Source organism: Phascolarctos cinereus, unplaced genomic scaffold, assembly GCF_003287225.1.
Source record: "Phascolarctos cinereus isolate Bilbo 61053 unplaced genomic scaffold, phaCin_HiC Scaffold_4;HRSCAF=312, whole genome shotgun sequence".
Classification (NCBI taxonomy): domain Eukaryota; kingdom Metazoa; phylum Chordata; class Mammalia; order Diprotodontia; family Phascolarctidae; genus Phascolarctos; species Phascolarctos cinereus.
In genome coordinates, this window is record NW_027555847.1 from 688,339,844 (window position 1) to 688,346,648 (window position 6,805).

The window sequence follows — 6,805 nt, forward strand, 5'->3', positions numbered from 1 at the left end:
CTTATACCTTAATAATGAAAATAACAGAGCCAAATACTTAGAAAACCTTGGTTTTTCAAAGTATAAATTAGTATAGTAAAAGCTGATTATATGCATCCAATTAGAAGTGAAATATTTAGGCATTTTTTGTTAGATTTTGCATGTGGCGTGATATTTTTCAGGACAGAAGAAGCAATACCTTTATACTACATAAAATTTAGCAGAACCTTGTGGTCCCTTCTACTGAATTAACTGTTTGTTTTGCACGTAAAAAAATCAAAACCAATTTGTCATCTCACATTGAATCAGTGGCATTGTGTTGAGTCATATGGAATTTTCTTTTTGCTTCAAGTGCCAAGAAATAACAACAAAGAGACCAAACCGACCAGACCTGTATCTTCTTAGAGAAACATTTCAAAAGACTGTATCTATCAGTGAGAGCTCCTGGAAATGCCAGACTTTGCAAATTGCTTTTATTGTCACAGACCAAAGAGAAGTTTTTTGTATCTTCTGTGTTATAGAAGGCATTGTTGACCAGGCATTATTAGTCTTTCCATCTAAATCTGTGTAGAGATAGCAACCACCATCACTACAATCAGATTCTACATATCCTACTATGAGGGCTTGGGATTAAAATATATGAGTATGAAACATTACTATTTTTAGGCCTTTTACAATTATATTTTATGTCCAAATAAAACCATTAAGCAAACATTTTGTATTTGCCAAATACAGAGCCAGACTTATACAGTTCCCATAAACCCTGTTAATGGTGAACCAACAAGGAAGCTTCTCTAAAACATTAAATTAACTAACATGTTACACAGGATGCTGAATATAAATGACTTATCAAATGGAATATTTTCTTTACTATACTGTCTGAGACAGAATATTTTTAATTAATTAATTAATTGATTTTTAGTTTTCAACATTCACTTCTATAAGAATTTGAGTTCAATTTTCTCCCTCTCCTTCCCCTCCCCCCTCCCCAAGATAGCATGCAGTCTGATAAAAACTGTACAAATACATTCATATTAAACATATTTCCATATTAGTTATGCTGTGAAGAAGAATCAGAACCAAAGGGGAAAACCATGAGAAAGAAGAAAAAAAAAGAGCAAATAGTATGCTTCGATCTGCATTGAGACACTATAATTCTTTTTCTGGATGTGGATAGCATTTTCCACTGTGAGTCTTTTGCAATTGTTTAAGATACTTGCATTGCTGAGAAGAGCTAAGTCTATCAAAGCTGGTCATTGCACAGCGTTTTTGTTACTGTGTACAATGTCCTTCTTGTTCTGCTCATTTCACTCAGTGTCAGTTCATGTAAGTCTTCCCAGGTTTTTCTGAAGTCCACCTGCTCATCATTTCTTATGGAACAATACTATTCCATTACATTCATACACCACTACTTGTTCAGCCATTCCCCAATTGGTGGGCATCCCCTCAATTTCCAGTTCTTGGCCACTACAAAAAGAGCTGCTATAAATATTTTTGTATATTTTTCCCATTTTTATGATCTCTTTGGGATACAGACCTAGATGTGGTATTGCTGGGTTAAAGGGTATTCACAGTTTCATATCCCTTTGGGCATAGTTCCAAATTGCTCTCCAGAATGGTTGGATCAGTAATGAGACAGAATATTGATGAGTAAATGAAGTGTTACTTTTTGCATTAGATTTAAGTTGGAATAAATTGAGAGAGAATTATCTTACTTCAATGATCTTTACTCCAATATTAATTTCTTCACCTCAATGGCATGTTAGTGATTCTAAATGTAGTGGAAACTGATACCTTACATGGTATCCCCCGCGAGGAAAGACTGAAGCCAGTTTCTAGAACAGTTGTGATGATATATAATAGAAGTGCTTTTGAAAGACTAAACAGCATGTATAAGCATTCTATAACTAGTTCTGGTCTGCTAACCTTTGACTGGCTGTATATCTGGACCTGGAGGTACCTTGAAAAGGCCTTAGCCAGCTTCCACCAATATTCTCTTCAGCTGCCCTTTTTCTGTTTGAATCTGCTGACAGTGTCCAGTGAGAGGCAACGCTATAAGGGGACAGACTTTGGATCTTCTTTTCTCTGAGGCCAATGTGTGGCCCCATGGAATTGGGCCTCTGTCCTTTAGCCTCACCATTTTTGGAGGGTTGGTTCCCGTTTGCAGGGAGGAGATTAAGCTGGAGGCTCAGGTCTTATGAATTTTGAAAGGTCAGGAGAGCAAGCCTCAGAAGAGATGCCATCCTGGTGTCCCATTGTCCAGGTTTTACATCTAGCTGAGCATCAGTGCTCTGAGGAGCAAGGAGTAATCTTTGAAACCCAGCCGGTGGTAACTGAAACAAGGGCTCATCCAGCAGTGATGCCACATTTGGATGTGAACTTAGTGGAACTAATGCTATGTAAGATGAGCGAGCCCCTTCTCCTCAGAGACGGAGATGGGATAGGGGAAAGGTTGTGTCTGAGGTGTTGGGAGCAACTATTTGAGCTCTGTTTTTGCTGTATCTGCAAACATATCCCTTTGTAAAAGCTAGTTGATGTTAAGTGATTGAATGGAATGGGGCTCTAGTCTAATAGTAAAGGGAGCATGACCAATAGAGGTTTGAACCAGTGGCAATAGAGAAGAGACATTAAAACCTTTGGGTCCTCTTAGCACCCTTAAGAGCAGATATAGCTGCCTGGGTCTGGAATGATGGGCTAGAGTGTACTTGCTACATAATTTTATAGCTATTAAATATTAAGATGTTTTACTTCACATAGGTAAAATCTGGACAAGTTAATTTTTCGCTTTCCACAGGAATATCTTCAATGTGTGTATGTAGGATGTCTGCAGGGTGAGCTATATCAGGAATTCTGAAAAGGTTTTTTCCTCATTAGGAACAGCAGTTCACTCCCTGGGCAGAAGGAGTTAAAAAAGGATGCTTGCTAACTGTCCAGAGTAGGACAGATGTTCCTGGGAATGGAACTTGTTTTTTAGCTCCACATTTAGGTCCAAGAAGGAAGATAAGTAGGTCTGAGGGAGCCATGAGAACAGAGACATGAACTCCTAATTCCTGTATTGAGATGGCAGCATGGGATATTGGGATGAGTGCTGGGTCTGGAGTTAGGACACAGGGGTTTGAATTCTGCCTGAGAGAGTTCCTAGCTGTATAATAGTGTACAAATCACTTTGTCTCACTTTCTTCATCTGTACAATGGGGATAATATTGCCAGCACCATCTACTTTACATGGCCATTCTGAGGAAAAGTACCTCAAAAATCTTAAAAGTTCTCTGTCCATGTAAACTATTATTCATTGCTGCTGGAAGGTAATTTGTCAAAAAGTCCTGAATATTTCAGGGAAAAAATTGGTTGTACTTACCATTAATATAAAAACAATAATAATAATAATAAACTGGAAGGACTATAATAGGTCCATGAAAAGTCAGGAGGAGTTTTTACAATCTCCCCTGGAGAAAGGAGCAGAGATAAAATTGAGAAGGTTCCCAGAAGATCTAGAAGAAGCTGATGCAACCCTATGATACATGGTAGCTAATAAAGAATAAAAACAAAAGGAGAAAGGTGGGAAACCAGAGACTTAAACCTAAACTTTGAACATTAAAAAAAAAAACATTCACAGACCTGAGGTTAAGCCTGTTCACTTTACACTGTCCCGAGAAAGTGATGTCCTTTTTTTTTTTTTAAGGATAATAATCTTACTTGAATATATCGAAGATCTGTGATTCAGCAGCATGGGCAGCTCTCAAGGTGGCAACTCCTTCTACAAAGGCAGATTATAATCCATCTATGATTTAGTAGAAAGGTCCTAAGGAATTGCTGGAGTCACATGAAGGTCAAGTTACCTGCCCAATTGGTTGATTGGTTGGGCATTGTCCTTCGTTCTCGATGAGGACCAAAATGACATCACTATCTTAGAGTCCAGTTACAATGGGTCTGACTGTGGCTGATGAGACCAATATGATCTTGGAATGCTCTGTCACAGGGCACGAATAATCCATGTGAACATTTGGGGTGGATTCTCTAAGTTTGTGCATCTCACCTTTCTTTTGAACTGTTTCAGTTCTGCTTTGCTCATAGAACACAGCTCTTTCTCTCAGGTAGGTATGCTGTGCTGGGCGGTCCCGTGCCAGTGTCTCCCATGTGACATGATCAATTCCAAAGTTCTTAAGACAGATCCCCATTATTAAGAGACTGGAGTGTAATTTGAATTCAGGTCTTCCTGACTCCAAACCTAGCACTTGTTCCTGCTCAGGTTGATTCAAAAATATAAATTTTTTTAAAAGTTTGGTCCTATTTAATTTTCAATACCTTAAATCTTATGAATCAAACAATCCTCTGACAAAGAAAACCAAAGATAATAGAGATAAGGTAATGTATTTAGCGGTCTTCTTTAAAAATATCAGCAATTCCTGTGCTTAGCAGGTTAAATCAAGTCAGATGAGAATACTTGCAACGAAGTTCATTCTGGAGCGTATCCTGTTTCCAGAACAAAGAAAATGCCTTAAACTGACCTTTCACCTTAACTATGAGCCCCCATGCTTCCTGGAAACGTCAGTGTCTTTAGCAGTGGGCAACTTTGGTGTTTTTCAACGCACACTCCAAATTCTCCCATTCGTTTTTCATTTTCATTCCCCCCATTTCATATTAAAACTGTTGTGGTGGCAAGGGCAAAGAAAACCTTAAGGTTTTTCATTGTCCTGCCGTTCATAATCTAGCTTCAGCCTAGTATTCCAAATGTGTTACATATTATACTCCCTTTTGCAGACTCTAAGGACCAGCTGAACTGTCCTCTTTGCTGTTCCTCACACACAACACCCCTTCTCTTTGCCTTTACACAGTTTTGTCTTCCAAACCTGGAATGTACTTCCTTCTTACCTCTACATCTAGTGTTTACTACTGCCTCTACCTCTAGCATCACTAGCTTCCTTCAAAACTCATTTCAACTGCCGCATCTTACATGGGGTATTTCCACTTTTTTTCCTCTCTCTTTTTTTTTTTTTGCTAGGCAATGGGGTTAAGTGACTTGCCCAGGGTCACACAGCTAGTGAGTGTTTTGTTTCTGAATCTGGATTTGAACTCAGATCCTCCTGAATCCAGGGCCAGTGCTCTATCCACTGTGCCACCTACCTGCCCCGTGGGGTATTTCCTAATCTCACCAGCAGTGGCTCTTCCCCTTTCCCACGGAAATTACCTTGTAATTACTTTGTATATGTATTTGTATCTAATTAGATGTGTACATATCTAATGGAATAAAAACTCCTTAAAAGACTTTCATATTTGTTTTTGTCTCCCTAGCGCTTAACACAGTACCTGCCCCCTAGGACCTAGCAGGCCTATGAGAAATGTTTGTTGATTTATGGATTAGTTCTTACCCCACTAACTTAGAATTTGTGATAATTCAATCTACTCCGAGCTAAAATTTTACTTCGCACCGTCAGAAAAGGAAAAACATGCCAAGCAAATTCATAATGCAGTTTTATTTATTACTTACATTCTTTTCTTGTATATACTATTCAAAGATCAGTATTTAGAAAATGTTTTTGATCCTATTTTTTAGTTTAAAAATCTAAATTTTTTTATCTTCTTAATTCTAAAACTCTTCCTTTTAGAGATATTTAGATTTAGACTTGATTGCTTCTGAGGTCCCTTACAACTCTAAATCTATGATTTCCCCAATTGGTATGAATTAATGTAATTTTGCTATTAAGAGTTTTATCTTAATAATATACTTATTTTGGGTACTTCAAAGAATGCATGATTTTGTCAATGTGGACACTCCTCATCCACATGCAGTCTTTATCGGAAGGCCTTCTGCTGGGTCCTATGCTATTTCATGGACAATAGTGTAACTGTCTTCCTCTCTTGCTACGAGATCAGCCCACTTCCTTTTTCCTGGGCACATAGATTCTCATGTGTATGGCCTTTTTTATACCACTTCTTATGTGAGAGTCAACCTTGATATCTTCACCAATAATATTTTATAGCCTGGTTATTTCCACCATGAATCTCTTCACAATTCTTTGAGTGGTTCACAATTCTGATTTTTTTTTTAAGATTGCAGAGTCCCATGATTTGCAGCCTTAGAGCATAATGGGTAGAATATGAAAAGCACCTGGATTAGAACAAGTCTAAACAATCAAGGGTACTGAGGGACTGATTCTCCAGGTATCTGAAAGAGGACAGGTGCTAGAGTTAGATATGACATGATATGATAGCATTAACTATGATAAAAGTAGATAGATATGGAATTATGGTTGGGTTATGATGGGATTAGGGCTAAACTCAGATCTTATTATGAGCAAAAAGATGGAGTCCAAAAGAGCATAGTTTGCCAATTGTACACAGTGCTCATGAGAATAATCTGCATATGAAATGAAGACATCCTTAATAAATGTTGAAGAAGGGAAGAAGCAGTCTTTGGTATATAATATTCCATAACAGACATTTTCATAATCACACAAGTGACTGAGATATATTAGAAAATACAAAATTCCACCATGCTTTTTTTTCCTTTTCTTTTTTTGCTCTAAGAAGTATTTGATTTGGTAGAGCAAAATACTACCTTAAAGCCCCTCCTCCAATAAAGTGTGTCCTATGCAAAAGTCAAAATCATAAAAGCTGATTGAAAGGATATAACAATAGAGATTACCTGTTCAATAGCTTTGCAATTATTGTTAAGCAAGGTATAAAACAGGAAAATGTATGCTCACCAAAGAGAGAGATCTGTAACAGAGCTCCCATTTTTGAAGAAAAATTCCCTGTAGATAGTGAGGTGGTACAAGTGCTCCATTTGCAGATGATATTGTTCTAATTTCATTAAACCCCAGAA